At 46.5% G+C, this 16,818-nt stretch overlaps 1 protein-coding gene across 3 annotated transcripts in view; it reads right to left on the reverse strand.

Annotated features, from left to right (window-relative positions):
* The window catches only part of SLC25A51 (solute carrier family 25 member 51), a 52,418-nt gene extending 37,915 nt beyond the window's left edge, over positions 1-14,503 (reverse strand). For 2 of the 3 annotated variants that reach the window (XM_030192453.1, XM_030192451.1), the window contains exon 1: positions 101-197. The gene's annotated coding sequence lies outside the window, so the exon portion shown is untranslated. Of the gene's footprint in view, positions 1-100; positions 198-14,496 lie in introns of those variants that run through there. The other variant, XM_030192450.1, reaches the window with a different exon arrangement.
* Positions 14,504-16,818: the final 2,315 nt, after the last annotated feature.

Raw genomic sequence — 16,818 nt, forward strand, 5'->3', positions numbered from 1 at the left:
GGCCTCCCTTCCCGATCTGCCATCTTTCCCTCTATCTTCTGCTCTCCTCCTTGTCCGCGATACGGCACCTCTCCCCCACACCCCCCGGTCAAACTCATACCTGAGGTCGCCCACTAACAATCCAACAGCTTTCCTTCTCCGGTGCTCCGTCCCTCCCCTATGATACACAACTTCGTTCTCTCCTTCTACATCCCGCCTTGCCGGAAACAGGAAGTTCCGTCAGAAAAGAGCGCAGCACAAGGAGAACGGAGAAAACAAGGAGGTTTAATAAACAGGAGTGGAAGTGAGCCTATCTAGTCCACTGTTAGCAAGGAAGACAATTAGGACTAAGTTTCCCTTCCCAACGCAGCCGTCATCCCCGTTCACTCAAAAAAAGCAAGCAAACCTATGAGCTGCTGCTCCGTTTTTTTTTATTTTTTATTTTTTTTTATTGTTGGTCCATCTGTTTCAGTTGGATAGACAGTGCCTTAAACGGTGGAGGACAGAATAATAGAATTCAGTAACATCAAAAACTTATTTTTTATGTTGTAATCATCTTTATTAAAAGCAAAACATGTTGGTTGATAAGCTTCATACAAAACAAGAATAAAAAAACAGTAAACCATCCAACATGGCACAATAAAGCGAAGATACTAACCTGTAGCTGGTATTCTCCGAGGACAGCAGGCTGATTGTTCTCACAAGTGGTCGACGTCCGCGTCGGCCCAAGAAGCGGCAAAATTTTTCCAGCAAAAATATAAAACTTTGCCAGTCTTCTGGCGCATGAGAAGTGTGCGTGGACGACTTCCTGCCCATCGCGAGCGTGCCTCAGTTAAATCAAAAAGCATATAAATAAGAAAACAACTCCAAAGGGGAGGAGGGCGGGATTGTGAGAACAATCAGCCTGCTGTCCTCGGAGAATACCAGCTACAGGTTAGTATCTTCGCTTTCTCCAAGGACAAGCAGGCTGCTTGTTCTCACAAGTGGGGTATCCCTAGCATCCAGGCTCACTCAAAACAATGAACATTGGTCAATTGGCCCTCGCAACGGCAAGGACATATCATAGATTGACCTGAAAACATAAAGAACCAGTGCTTTTTTTGTGCCGGTACGCGCCGGTACGGCATACCGGCACCTTTTTTCCCTAGGGTTCCTGAGTTGCGTTCCTGCCGCCCGTCGAGATCCAGCGCCCCTGCCCGCCCTCTTTGCTTCCCAACAGCCCTGCTTTCCGATCCAAACCCCCCCCCCCCCCCCCCGCAACGTGTTTCAATCTTTTATTTATTTTTTTTACTTGCAGTCACAGCGCCGGCGTTGTTGAGAGGACCAGGCTCGCCTCCTCATGCTTTTCCTTCCCTTCGCTGTTCCGATTCGCTGCCTCTCAGTGTCCCGCCTTCGCGGAAACAGGAAACACGTCACAGGAAGGCGGGACACTGAGAGGCAGCGAATCGGAACAGCGAAGGGAAGGAAAAGCATGAGGAGGCGAGCCTGGTCCTCTCAACAACGCCGGCGCTGTGACTGCAAGTAAAAAAAATAAATAAAAGATTGAAATGCGTCGCGGGGGGGGGGGGGGGGAGGTTTGGACCGGAAAGCAGGGCTGTCGGGAAGCACAGAGGGCGGGCAGCTGGGGCAGGGGCGCTGGATCTCGACGTCGGGTGGGGAGAAGGTCTGATGTGGGGGTTGGATGAATGGCAGACCCTGGGGATGGGAGAACAGGGCACATGCTGGGCGCTAGGGGTTGAGGAGAGAGAAGGGTATTTTGCTGGGGCTGGGAGAAGGGAGCTGATTTAGGGAGAAGAGTCTGACTCTGTGGCTGGGAGAAAAAGGGACCAAGGACAGACACTGAGGTTTGGGGCTGAGGGTCTGATGCTGGGGCTGGAGAAGAAGGGGAGGGCAGGGAAGAGAAAATTGCTGGACATGAAGGAGAGGGGAGGGGAGAGAGGATAATCAGTGGACATGGATGGCAGGGGAGGACAGGGGGCAGAGAAGAATGGGTCGCGGATGGCAGGGGAGGACGGAGCAGAGAAGAATGGCTGGTCATGGATGGCAGGGGAGGACGGAGCACAGAAGAATGGCTGGTCACGGATGGCAGGGGAGGACGGAGCACAGAAGAATGGTTGGTCACGGATGGCAGGGGAGGACGGAGCACAGAAGAATGGCTGGTCACGGATGGCAGGGGAGGACGGAGCACAGAAGAATGGCTGGTCACGGATGGCAGGGGAGGACAGGGGGCAGAGAAGAATGGCTGGTCATGGATGGCAGGGGAGGACAGGGGACAGAGGAGAATGGCTGGTCATGGATGGCAGGGGAGGACAGAGGAGAATCGCTGGACATGGGAGGGGAGAGCAGGGGAGAGAGGAGACATGCTAGACATAGATGGAGAGGAGAGCAGGAGATAGAGGAGAATTGCTGGACATGGATGGATGGAGGGGTTGGCGGGGAGAGAGGAGAAATGCACTTGGATGGAGGAGAGGGGAGAGAGAATTATTTCTTTATATGGATACAGGGGAGGGAAGAGAGAGGAGAAATGCTGGACATGGATGGAGCGGAGGAAAGAAAAAAAGAAGATGCACATAGATGGAGATGAGGGAAAGGAAAGAGAGGAGAAAAACTGCACTTGGATGGAGAAAATAGGCAAAAGCTGGATCCATGTTGTACCTCCTCCAGTCAATTCCGCAGAGGAGGATCCAGCTTTTACTTATGGATGTAGGGCAAGAAATGAAGAAGAGGAAAGGAAAGAAATAAATGGAAAGGAAGCTCTAGAAATGGAGTTAAGAGAACAGATAGAGAGCAGCAGAATCAGAGGCTGGGACCAATATGGATAGAAAAACAAAGTCACCAGACAACAAAGGTAGAAAAAATCATTTTATTTTCATTTTAGTGTTTACATCTGTTGTCTTATTTTGCACTGGGTATACTGGAGCTGTAGCAGCTTACAGAAATTATTTATAATGAAAAAAAATCATGTTATTTTTTTCGCCTATACTAGTATATTTTCAATAATGTCTGTTTATATGCGCCATGGCTGCTATAAGGGGTGTGGCCAATGTGGGTGTGGCTATCATAGGGGTGGAGCCATATGTGGTGACCCCACCCACAATGAGTACCGGCACCTTTTTTTCTACAAAAAAAGCACTGTAAAGAACTAACTGAGAGTGCAGCCTGGAACAGAACAAAAATGGGTCTAGGGGGCTGGAGTTGGATTCTAAACCCCGAACAGATTCGGCAGCACTGACTGCCCAAACCGAATGTCGTGTCGGGTATCCTCCTGAAGGCAGTAGTGAGATGTGAATGTGTGGACTGATGACCACGTTGCAGCCTTGCAAATCTCCTCAATGGAGGCTGACTTTAAATGAGCCACTGACGCAGCCATGGCTCTAACATTGTGAGCCGTGACATGGCCCTCCAGAGTCAGTCCAGCTTGGGCATAAGTGAAGGAAATGCAATCTGCTAGCCAATTAGAGATTTGCGTTTTCCGATGGCGACTCCCCTCCTGTTGGGGTCGAAAGAAACAACTGGGTGGACTGTCTGAAAGGCTTCATCCACTCCACATAAAAGGCCAATGCTCTCTTCTTGCAGTCCAAGGTATGCAAACTGCTTTCGCCAGGGCAGGTATGAGGACGTGGAAAAAATGTTGGCAAGACAATAGACTGGTTCAGATGGAACTCCGACATCACCTTTGGCAGGAACTTAGGGTGCGTGCGGAGGACTACTCTGTTGTGATGATATAAGGTACATGCACTACCAAGACCTGAAGCTCATTGACCCTACGAGCTGAAGTAACAGCCACCAAGAAAACGACCTTCCAGGTCAAGTACTTCAGATGGCAGGAATTCAGTGGCTCAAAATGAGGCTTCATCAGCTGGGTGTGAACGACGTTGAGATCCCATGACACTGGTGGAGGTTTGACCAGGGGCTTTGACAAAAGCAAACCTCTCATGAAGCGAACAACTAAAGGCTGTCCAGAGATAGGCTTACCCTCTACACGGCGATGATAAGCATTAATCGCACTAAGGTGAACTCTTATGGAGCTGGTCTTGAGACCAGACTCTGACAAGTGTAGAAGGTATTCAAGCAGGGTCTGTGTAGGACAAGAAAGAGAATCTAGGGCCTTGCTGTCACACCAGACAGCAAACCTCCTCCATTTGAAAGAGTAACACCTCTTCGTGGAATCTTTTCTGGAAGCAAGCAAGACTCGGTAGACACCCTATGAAAGACCCAAGGAGGCAAATTCTAAGCTCTCAACATCCAGGCCGTGAGATCCAGAGACCAGAGGTTGGGATGTAGAAGCGACCCCTCGTTCTGAGTGATGAGGGTTGGAAAACACTCCAATCTCCACGGTTCTTCGGAGGACAACTCCAGAAGAAGAGGGAACCAAATCTGACACAACCAGAAGGGTGCAATCAGGATCATGGTTCCACAGTCTTGCTTGAGTTTCAGCAAATTCTTCCCTACTAGAGGTTTGGGTAGGATATGCATACAGAATGCCTGTCCCCCAATGCAGGAGAAAGGTATCTGACGCTAGTCTGTCGTGGGCCTGAAGTCTGGAAAAGAACTGAGGGACCTTGTGATTGATTTGAGTGGCAAAAAGATCCACTGAGGGGGTGCCCCACGCTCGGAAGATCTTGCGGACAACGCCCATGTTCAGTGATCACTCGTGAGGTTGCATTATCCTGCCAGATAAGTGGCTTGGAGAAACATGCCATGACGGCGAGCCCAAAGCCACATCTGGACAGCTTCCTGACATAGAGGGTGAGATCCGATGTCCCCCTGCTTGTTGGTGTAAAACATGGCAACCTGATTGTCTGTCTGAATTAAGATTAGGTTGGACAGCCGATCTCTGAAAGCCTTTAGAGCGTTCCAGATCGCTCTTAATTCCAGAAGGTTGATCTGCAGACCTTTTTCCTGAAAGGACTAGGCTCCCTGAGTGTGGAGCCCATCTACATGAGCTCCCCCACCCCAGGAGAGATGCATCTATCTTCAGCACTTTTTGTGGCTGAGGAACTTGGAATGGTCACCCCATGGTCAAATTGGATCGAATCATTCACCACTGAAGAGAATTGTGAAAGTCAGTGGACAGTTAGATTACATCCTCTAGATCCCCTGCAGCTTGAAACCACTGGGAAGCTAGGATCCATTGAGCTGATCTCATATGTAGACATGCCATGGGCGTTACATGAACTGTGGAGGCCATGTGCCCCAGAAGTCTCAACATCTGCTGAGCCGTGACCTGCTAAGACAATCAAACCATGGACACCAGGGACAGAAGGTTGTCCGCTCTTGCCTCAGGGGATAAGCTTGAGCTGTCTGAATGTTCAGCAGAGCTCCAATGAATTCCAATTTTTGGACTGGGGTGAGATGGGATTTGGGATAATTTATGACGAACCCCAGTAGCTGCAGCACCTGAATAGTCATTTGAATGGACTCCAGAGCACCTTCCTTCGAGGTGCTCTTCACCAGCCAATCAACGAGATAAGGAAACACATGCGCTCCCAGTCTGAGTAGCAACACTGTGACTACAGCTAGGCATTTTGTAAACATTCTGGGCGCAGACGCCAGGCCAAAAGGCAGTGCACGGTACTGAAAGTGCTATGTTCCCAGCTGAAATCAAAGATACTTTCTGTGAGCTGGAAGTATTGTGATGCATGTGTAAGCATCCAGGGGTGGAGTCGGCACTTAGTCAGTTAAGTGCCGATTTTCCACACTTAACCGACTAAGATAATCATAAAACACAGTCCTATCTTTATACAGTTCTTCATAGCTGATTAAGGGGTATGTTGATTAAGTGTCACAGGGGCCACAGGCTCATCATTAGCATCTCTCCTCACCAACATAATTTCAGTCGCGTGAAGTCTACCACTTTCGCATCAGGCAGGCAAGTCACCAGGCCATCCTCACGTCCACCAGCCACCCAGCTATCTAAATGCCTAATAATCAAATCACCAACTACAACAGCTGTCCTAACCCTTCCCTCCTGGGCAATAGCTCCTGCAGACACATCCTCAGTGCGAGAGGATATTGCATCCCCTGGGTTGCTACAGGATTACTTCCAGCTGCACCAAGGCAATGCTCTCCTTTTAGCTGATATTGGAGTGGAAGGCAAAGGAGAAACTAATGCTCCTAAAGATGTTGGTATGCTTCTCTCTCTTACTCTTCACAGACAAGATCAGGATCTTGCTTTTGTCCTAGGCAGCAGAGGGCCTAGAAGAGCCAACCAGCTCAGTAGCCAAAACATGGGGCAGGGCTATGGTTGCCTTCACATGAATATAACCAGTATTCCAGTGTCCATTGCGGATAGCCTTCCAGTAGGAGGGAGGCTGAATTTTTTTTTGCAAACAGCTGGCCCTGTATAACCACCTATTGGTGGGTTCTAAAATTTTTCCATTTAGGATATGGTATTTGATGTACCACCAAATTTTATTTATTTGGATTTTGTTCACACCTTTTTCAATAATAGCTCAAGGTGAGTTACATTCAGGCACACTGGTTATTTCTCTGTCCTAGGAGGGCTCACAATCTAAGTTTGTATCTAAGGCAATGGAAGGTTAAGTGACTTGCCCAAGATCACAAAGAGCAGCAGTGGAATTTGACCCGGCCACCTCTGGATTATCAAGACTGGTGCTCTAACCACTAGGCCACTCCTCCACTCACAGAAAGTAACTTGGTCAAGCTCTCAGAGTCAGGAACTGGCTGTTATATCTTCATTGCTATATATGTGGTTTTCTGTTGAAGTGCTCGTTTTATTGTATGGCTGGGAGTCATTTTTCCCTGGCCCCTGACTCCAACCCCAACCTAGAGGTCCTTCACATGGTTGTGTCCCTAAAATTGAACTGGAGGTTACATAGTAGGCAGTTGCTATATTAGCAATACCACTGCAATGATGTGCTATTTTGGCTGTTATACCTTCTTTGCTAAATCTGTGCTTTTCTGTTTATGTACTCTTTTTATTGTAGGGCTGGGGGCCATTTCTTTCCTGGTCATTGACTCCAACCTAGAAATCCATCATGTGGCCATATTCCTGAAATTGAAGCAGAGCTGACCTCAGTAGGGCGTTAGTCTATTAGTGATATTAGTGAGTGGAGGAGTGGCCTAGTGGTTAGGGTGGTGGACTTGGGAACTGAGGAACTGAGTTTGATTCCCGGCACAGGCAGCTCCTTGTGACTCTGGGCAAGTCACTTAACCCTCCATTGCCTCATGTAAGCCACATTGAGCCTGCCATGAGTGGGAAAGCACGGGGTACAAATGTAATAAAAAATATTATTATGACGATGTTCTCCTATTGCCAGTAACTGTGGCTTTGTTGAGCTATCTTTTACTTTTTCTGTTTTTCTAATTGCCTTTGGGGATTTTATTTTTTTCCAGCATAGACTTCCCCAGAATGATGCCCAGTTCCTAACAAATCTAAAACCCTTCTCCCTGCACCATTGTCTCATCTGCACATTGAAATTCTGAAGCTCTGCCTGTCTCTTGGATCCTGAATGTGGAACGAGGAACATTTTTTAAAATACTAGAGGTTCTGGATTTTAGCTTTCTACCTAACAGCCTAAATTTGGCTTCCAGAACCTGCCTTCCACATTTTCCTATGTCAATGGTATCCACATATACCAAGACAACTGTCTGTTCCCCAGCACTGTCTAAAATCTTTGAGGTCTGCAACCTTTGCACTAGATAGGCAAGTGACCAAGCAATCCTCACATCCACCAGCCACTCAGCTATCTACATGCCTAATGATTGAATCTCCAACTAAAATGGCCATCCTATCTCTTCCCTCCTGTGCAGGAGCCCCTGGAGACACATCCTCAGTGTGAGAAGATATTGAGTCCCCTAGAGGGCAGGTCCTGGCTAAAGGATTAATTCCTGCCTCTATAAAGTAACTCTTTCCCTTCAGGTAACCTTTCTCTTCCACGGCCAAAGGTTGTCAGACTAGAGATGGTGCTTCTCTACTGTAGGCCTCCTCTATATTCCGTTGTATATGCCTCTTCAACTCCAAGTCTGCTACTCTAGCCTCCAGAGATGGGACCTGTTTCCTGCGTGCTAAGAGCTGTTTGCACCGACCAAGTACATATATATGACCTGTCACTAATTAGGAGATAATCAAACATGTGACTCATGTGCAAAAGACTGGAGAGCCCCCATCTCGCTGCTGGACTGTTGCCTGTGTCTTATTATTGGTGCTTCATTAATTAAGTTGCTAATGGAGCAAAAGTATGTAAACTGAAGTCCCCTAAGATTGCTAGTTATATGCTAGGCTATACTAACATTTAGGTTTTATTTTTTTTTATATTATTATTTTTATTTGTAGGCTCCCCTTTTTTTAGACCTAAGTAGACTATCAGGCTCATTTTCAAAAGAGAAAAACATCCAAAAAGTGACTTAAGTCTGCATTTGGACGTTTTTCTCAAAAAATGTCCAAATCAGTATTTTCAAAACCTATTTTTAGACATTTTTCTCTGAAGTCCATCAGAAGTATGTCCAAATCTCAAGGGGGCGTGCCAAGGGCGTGTTTTCGGGTGGAACTTGGGTGTTCCTAGGACTTAGACATTTTTCAGCCATAATGGAACAAAAAAAAAAAAAAACGTCCAGGACTAAAACTTAGACGTTTTGAGCTAGACCTGTTTTTATAAAGAATATATCCACTACCCCAGGATCAAAGTCCATTGCACTAACCACTAAGCTACTCCTCCACTCCACACAAAAGGTGTCCCAAATGACCAGATTACCAATGGAGGGAATCAAGGATCACCTCCCCTTACTCCCCCAGTGGTCACTATCCCACCCCCCCAAAAATGTGATTAAAAATATTACTTGCCAGTCTCTATACCAGCCTCAGATGTTATGCTCAGGTCCATTAGAATAGCATGCAGGTCCCTGGAATAGTCTAGTAGTGGTGCAGTGCACTGCAGGCAGGTGGACCCAGGCTTCTACCTCCCCCTACTTTTTACACTTGTGTAAGAACCTGTGAGCCCTCCAAAACCCACCAGAAACCCACTGTACCCACATATTTGTGCTCCCTTCACCTGTAAGAGCTATGGTAGTGGTGTACAGTTGGGGTAGTGGGTTTTGGGTGGGTTTTGGGGGGCTCAGCAGACAAGGTAAGGGAGCAATGGTGAGATGTGTACCTGGGAGCATAGGCACCGACTCTGTGGGTGCTGTGGGTGCTCGAGCACCCCCAATATTTCACCCGCCAGAACTGGAAGTTCCCTTCGCCTTCCTGAGGGCCGCCCAGAATTTTAAAAGTCATCTTACTTCGGGGTCTCGGTGGCAGCAGTGAAAGGCGTGCAGGCTCGGTGCTTCAGCCTTTTCTCTCTCTCAGCTCTGAACCCGCCCTCATTTCCTGTTTCTGCAAGGGCGGAACCAGAGCTGAGAGAGAAAAGGGAAGGCTGAAGTGCCGCGCCTGCATGCCTTTCACTGCTGCCGCCGGGACCCTGAGCAGGTAAGATGAATTTTAAAATTCGGAACTCGGAGGGAGGGAGGGGGGGCTGGAACTCGGAGGGAGGGGGCCTGGAACTCGGAGAGAGGGAGGGAGGGTGTGGAACTCGGAGGGAGGGGCGTGGAACTCGGTGGGAGGGGTGTGGAACTCGGAGGGAGGGAGGGGGTCTGGAACTCAGAGGGAGGGGGAGGGAGGAGAGGGAGGGGGAGAGTGAGGGGGAGAGGGAGGGGGACAGGGGGAGAGGGAGGGGGATGAGGGAGGGAGAGGGGGAGGGGGAATGCACCACCTGTAAAAACAAAATTCAGCACCCACAATCATTTTGAAAAGTTGGCTCCTATGCCTGGGAGCATTTTATAAAGTCCACTGCAGCGCCCCCAAGGATGCCCTATTGCTTTCCTGGGATGTCACTTTTCCACTATTCTACCTGATGCCAAGCTTTCTATTTTTTATATAACATCTGAGCCTTGTGTCTATTGTTTATAAAGTAGATTTGGGCTTTGAATTCAGATCTATAGATAAAAAGGAGGTCTCATTACATATATCTAAATACCAGAGTGCTATTTTTCCATACTTCATAGCAACTGAAGCTTTTGCCTCCTCAGTGCATGTAAATAGTTTCATCCCTGTGTGGATTCTTTGATGCCGTGTGAGGAGGGTTTCTTTCAAACCAAAGCTTTTACCACACTCAGGACATGTAAATGGTTTCACTCCTGTGTGTATTCTCTGGTGCATTGTGAGGTTTACCTTCTGACCAAACCCTTTACCATACTGTATACATGCAAATGGTTTCTCTCCTTTGTGAACTCTTTGATTCACTTTCAGATTTACATTATAACCAAAGCTTTTACCACACTTAGAACATGTGAATGGTTTCACTCTATTGTGGATTTTCTTGTGTATTTTGTATGTTTTGCATTTGGACATTTTTTGTTTGAAAATGGACCAAAAATTAAAATGTCCAAATCACAAAACGTTTTTCCACACAGTATTTTCAAAAGGAAAAGAGAGACTTTTTTTTTTGTAGAAAATGACCTTCTTTCCTGTTTTGATTTTGGACGTTTTATAAAAATGTCCAAATTCAGACTTAGATGTCATATCCAAAAATGTCCCTTGTGCACTTAACTTGCCCAAGGTCACATGGAGCTGCACAGGGAATCAAATCCATGTTGCCAGGATCAAAGCTTGCTGCACTAATCATTAAGCCATTCCTCCTCTATTTTGGACGTTTTGCATTTGGATGTTTTTTGTTTGAAAATGGACCAAAAAATAAAACATCCAAATCACAAAACGTTTTTCCAAACAGTATTTCCAGAAGGGAAACATAGACTTTTTTTTTGTTGAAAATGACCTACTTTCCTGTTCTGAATTTAGACGTTTTTATAAAACGTCCAAATTCAGACTTAGACGTCATATTGAAAATGCCCCTTCACATTTCTCAGAGCTAATTACTGGCTGATAGAGACAACCCAATTAAACCTTCTAGCCTCCTAATTGGTTCAAAGGCCTATAAATCAGAGATCAGGCCAGGAATGGGAGGGAGGGAACTCTAAACAGAGGTTTCTTTTGACTATTAGCTGAGCTATACTGTAGAATGATGCTATGGTAAACTCTAAAACAATACATTTAAATGCTAGCCTATGAAACTGTAACAGACTTTAAATGCTAAAAAATGTTTCCTAAACTAGTCTTGTTAAATAAGCAGATTAACTTAAAATATATACACTCTGCCCAATATTTTAAAACCATTTAACTGGCCAGTAACAGCTCCTGGCCAGTTAAATGGCATTTAACCGGCTATCCGGCAATATTCAGTAGGAGATCACCAGTTATCTCCTGGTGAATATTGTCAGTTAATGCTTAGCGGATAACCAGTTATATAACCAGTCTCATCTGCCCGCAACCTTGGTGTCATCTTCGACTCCTCCCTCTCCTTCTCTGCGCATATCCAGCAGATAGCCAAGACCTGTCGCTTCTTCCTTTACAATATTAGCAAAATTCGCCCTTTCCTCTCTGAGCACACCAACCGTACTCTCATCCACTCTCTCATTACCTCTCGCCTCGACTACTGCAACCTACTTCTCACTGGCCTCCCACTTTGCCACCTATCCCCCCTTCAGTCCGTTCAGAACTCTGCTGCATGTCTTATCTTCCGCCTGGACCGATATACTCACATCTCCCCTCTCCTCAAATCACTTCATTGGCTTCCGATCAGGTACCGCATACAGTTCAAGCTTCTCCTCCTAACCTACAATGCACTCGATCTGCAGCCCCTCCCTACCTCTCTACCCTCATCTCCCCTTACGTTCCTACCCGTAACCTCCGCTCTCAAGGCAAATCCTTCCTTTCAGTACCCTTCTCCACCACCGCCAACTCCAGGCTCCGCCCTTTCTGCCTCACCTCACCCCATGCTTGGAATAATCTCCCTGAGCCCATACGCCAGGCCCCTTCCCTGCCCATCTTCAAATCCCTGCTAAAAGCCCATCTCTTCAATGTCGCCTTCGGCACCTAACCACTATTCAAGAAATCTAGACTACCCCAGCTTGTCATTTCGTCCTTTAGATTGTAAGCTCCTTTGAGCAGGGACTGCCCCCCCCCTTTTTTGTTAAATTGTACAGCGCTGCGTAACCCTAGTAGCGCTATAGAAATGTCAAGTAGTAGTAGTAGTATATTGTGTGATATAACAGGCTATCTGCTAATATTCAGCGCATTGCCGGCTATGTTTGGTGGCCAAATTAGGCCAAATAATCAACTTCTGGGAATAATTCAAACAAAACCTTGCACTCAATGCCTAATAGATGATTAATGGTATAGAATTGTAATAATTACATATAAATAACTAAATAAATAAATAATACATTTATATAGTGTGTAAATGTGTTCAGTTCATGCAATTACAACCACCTTGGCCAAGGTCTGAACTGAAGGGACCATCACGGCACATTTCCTGTTCCTGAATTAACACATGAAAAATGCCATTACAGGCATTTATACATATTGCTTGCACATACAATCTTCAAACAGTAGAAAACTGTGGCTCCCTCATACAAAAAATAAAGTTTCATGTAACACTTATCTCGTTGATTGTTCACGTAGGGAACAACTGAATGCTGCTAATGGAACTTCTGTGATGGATCACAGTCCTTCTAAAATTCCAGTCCAGCTACCATAGTCCAAAAAGCCCAGTGAAATAAAATCTCTTGATACAGATAATCCAAATATTTCCCCAAAATAGGCCGGTTAAACTTAACCGGCCAGCGCTGCACATTGTCATGGCTGATTATGTTTGGCCAAAAATAAATCAGATATTCAATGCCAGTCACTGAAAACGGCCTGGCATTGAATATCTGAGCTCAGTGCTGACTGTGGGAGGCAGCCCGGCTAACTCCCGCAGTCTGAATATTGGGCCTACTGAGAGTACATATTTTTTTTTTATTATTTTATTTATTAGTATAAGTCATTATTTCACTACAAATTATGAATATGCAATAGGCATTAACAACAGGAAATAAAAAAAGGGAATATCATTTAAGGCCTTTTCGTCCACAAATTAAGAAACATTGGTTCCAAGAATCAAGAAATATAAATAACAAAAGCAATAAGAAAGAAATAATCCCCACCAGTTGCTACCTCGGGGTTACTGATCCCAGCCTGCTATTTTATGGAGGGCATACAACATTCATATCTACTCTAGCATCAAGAAATTCTTTTAACTGTTTAGGGTCAACAAATTGAAACTGTTTGCCCTCAAGCATTAAATTACATATACAAGGAAATCGTAAAACAAAATTTATTCCCAGTGCCAACGCTCTAGGACGCAGTTCCAAAAAGGCCCTGCGTCTAGCTTGAGTAGGCCTTGAGAGGTCAGGAAAAACACGAACCTTTGAGCCCATAAACAAGTTTTCTAAATGTCTTAAGGAAAGTCTTAATATTGCATTGCGGTCAGGCTCCAAGACAAAAGTAACAAGCATAGTAGACCTCTGGGTAATAATCTCCAGTGAGCTCTCGAGGAATGAAGTTAAATTCATTCCATCCCCTACCACTGGGAGGTTTCCATCACCCCCTTGTGGGTTCCAGATGTAGTAGGCCCGTGTTATGGGGGGCAACGAATCCTTGTCCATTCCAAGAATGTCCACCATATATTTCTTGACCATTTCAACAAGTGAAATTAGAGGAGACTTGGGGAAATTTAGAAACCTAAGATTAAGTCTCCGAATCTGGTTCTCCAGGTATTCTGTTCGTTTATGAAGAAAAGTATTATCCTTAACCAAAACAGTCTCTAAAGTTCCCATCTCTTGTAATTTAGTATTCAGATTTTCCAATTTCGAGGCCTGCTGTGCAGATACCTGTGCTTGGAGTAGCGCAGCTTCAGAAATAATTCTTATATTATCAGTGTTCTCTTTTAATGTAGGTTGCATAGAGATTTGAATATTATGTACCATGTCCCATAGTGACTCTAATGTCACAATTGCAGGTCTAACCACGCCAGAAATTCCAGGAGAGGGTTGAATTTGAGCACCAACTTGAGATAGTTTAGAAACAATTTCTAAAGGAAGTACCTGTAAAGCTGATTGAAAAAGTGCTTCTTTCGGTTGGGGTTCATATTCTATCGCTGCAGACCTTCCCTCGAGCAGGTTGGGCTGAACGCCTTCATTCTCCGTCCCTGCTTGGGCTGCCAGCAATTCCCTTCTGGGTTGAGGCGGAGCAATGCGCTCTACAGGGCTCAGGGAAGCCCCATTGGCGCTCTCAATCGACGCCGATGCGTCGAGAGCGGCAGAGGGGGTCGAAGCTCCCCGAGGTCCCGGTAGCTGCTTTGGAAACTGGAGAGTCGTCTGCCGTAACGCCGAGGACGTCTCAGGAGCCGAGGAACGCTCCTTAACTTTCCCCCTCCGTTTCCCCATCAAGGAGGCCACAGAAGCAGCGAAACCAGCAAAAGAACAACGGAGTCACCTCAGCAGCTAACACAGGTGCGTCCGGTCAAAGCGCCATCTTGGAATCCAGAGACAACCGAGAGTACATATTTAACTCTAAAAGTCTACCGTTTCCCAAGTTCTAAAAGCAATTTTCCAGCCAGCAAAATACTCACCAGTGACGTTCTCTTCCTCTCTGGAAGTTCTTACACAGCACCTCTTCTGGAGGGACAAAGATAAACTTGGTATCTGAACAGACACCTTTATATCTCTTTTCCTAATGACTCCACATATGTATTATGGGAGGCTTCTATCTATAGTGGCTGGAGTGGAATAGCACAACTTTATAATAAATGCAATGTGGTATGGTCTGTGTTACTCTTGGGCTCATTTTCGAAAGAGAAGAACGTTCAAAAAGTGACATAAAAGGCACATGGACGTCTTTGTAAAAGAAAGACGTCCAAAGCCAATAATCAAAACAGAGACGAAAATATGTTCTAATCACAAGGACATCCAAGTATAGATGTCTCCATAAGCGTTTTTGGGCGGCGTTACGAAATGGATGTCTCCAGTGTATAACAGATAGCAAAATGTTTTCACATTGGCGGGAATGTGGACATCCATAGTTAGACCTGATATAAAAGCGTCTAGGGTAAGAGGTAAGTTGTCTTTAGATGCATTAGCGATTTTGTGGAGTTGGAGAGTGGAAGAGTGGAAGAATAGTTGTTTTGAGAGAATGTTGAGAGTTGTTCAGTGCCCTGTTACCTTTGTCTTGTGCCCTAGTCTGAATGTTTTCACCCTCACTTGCCTCTTTTGTGTTTGACCTTTTCAGCTTTCCCTACCCCTTCTAGCCCCCAACCCCAGCCACTACTACTCCTTCCTCTATCTCCCCCATCCCCTCCCCATCCCTCTCCATTCACTATCCCCAAGTTCATATTTCATTCATTACATCCCCTTACCTGTTTGTTGTCTGTGTTTCTCTCTTTGTCCTGTGTGCTGCTGCTGCTCTGTGTGTGTTTGTGCAGACCTTCGGTTGCTGCTTGGAGAGTGAGTGGCTAGAAGGTATGGCAGGAGAGTGGGTGAGTGATTGCTTTTTGGCTGTGCTGTGTGTGACTGCATTGTTTGTCGGTGGTGGGAGAGTGAGTGTCAGCTTGTGTTTGTTGGTGGTGGGTTTCACCAGGTTGGTAGGGAGAGGTGAGCACTGGTGTCATTACGTTGCACCTATAGTGTGGGGAAATGGAGGCACTGAAATCACAGGTGGCTCACATGTTGGAGGAAGAGGAGAGGTGCCACAGGAGATACTCACACCCCAGAGTTTTCAGGCCCCATAGCAGTTTCCTAGACCTTACTGACCTGCAGTGTCTCACTAGGTACCGCTTTGACAGGGCTGCCATTTAGCACCTTTGTGAGCAGCTCCAACCCCTCCTGCAGGCCAGGACCCGTAGGAGCAATCCCATCCCTGTGCACATCAAGATCATCGCTTCTCTCTCTTTTTTGGCCACTGGGAGTTTCCAGTCTGTGCTAGCTGTGAACACGGGCCTCACCCAGCCTGCCATTTCTAACTGCCTCACCCAGTTCCTTGATGCCTTTCTTACTCACACCTCAGAGAACATCACCTTCCCCACCCCATCCCAGGCCCTGCAGAACAACATGGCTCACTTCTACGCCGTAGCTCAGTTTCCCTCGGTCATAGGTGTCATTGACTGCACACATGTTGCACTCAGAACCACCCCCCCCCCCCAGGCACGAGAGGCCACCTGTAGGAAAGCATTCCATTCTATTAATATACAAGTTGTGTGTGATGCCCAGGGGGAGATTGTAGACGTGTTCAACCCATGACGCCTACATATTACAGCACTCAGGATTCTTCCGCAGGTTTGACTGAGGGGAGATCACCGGCAGATGGCTCCTAGGTAAGGGCAACATGGATCAGCCAAAACTATACCTCCTCCACCAGGCAACCTTCAGCACTGTCTTCCTCCAGGTCACTCCACAACCCACTATTCCCACTCCACCTCCACAAGGTACCCACTCCAAACAATACAAACACATATTTCTCATCCTGCTTCTCCCCAAAGGTGACAGAGGCTACCCACAGCGGGGTTGGCTCATGAACCCCCTAATGCACCACAAACAGGGCCAGAGGAGAACTACAACAGCAGACATCGGACCACATTTGGCATCATAGAGCGCACCTTTAGACTACTGAAAAACAGGTTCTGATGTCTAGATCATTCTGGAGGGTAGCTCCTGAACAGCCCCCAAAAGGTGGCCTGCTGCATGCTACATAATTTGGCCCTGCGCAGAGGACAGGCCCTCCCAGAGGAGCCATAGCAGCCAGAGCAGCAGGCCCCAGATCAAGATGATGAGGAAACCCCTCCACCTCCCGGCCACAGAGCAGAGCAGTGCCCACCAGCTGGGTGTCCGAGCCAGGCAAAGACTCATCGAGACAAGTTTTTTGTGACAGTAAGCAAACATTTATCGCAATCACATACTAGTTACACA

The sequence above is a fragment of the Microcaecilia unicolor genome, chromosome 2, assembly GCF_901765095.1.
Source record: "Microcaecilia unicolor chromosome 2, aMicUni1.1, whole genome shotgun sequence".
In the NCBI taxonomy this organism is placed as follows: domain Eukaryota; kingdom Metazoa; phylum Chordata; class Amphibia; order Gymnophiona; family Siphonopidae; genus Microcaecilia; species Microcaecilia unicolor.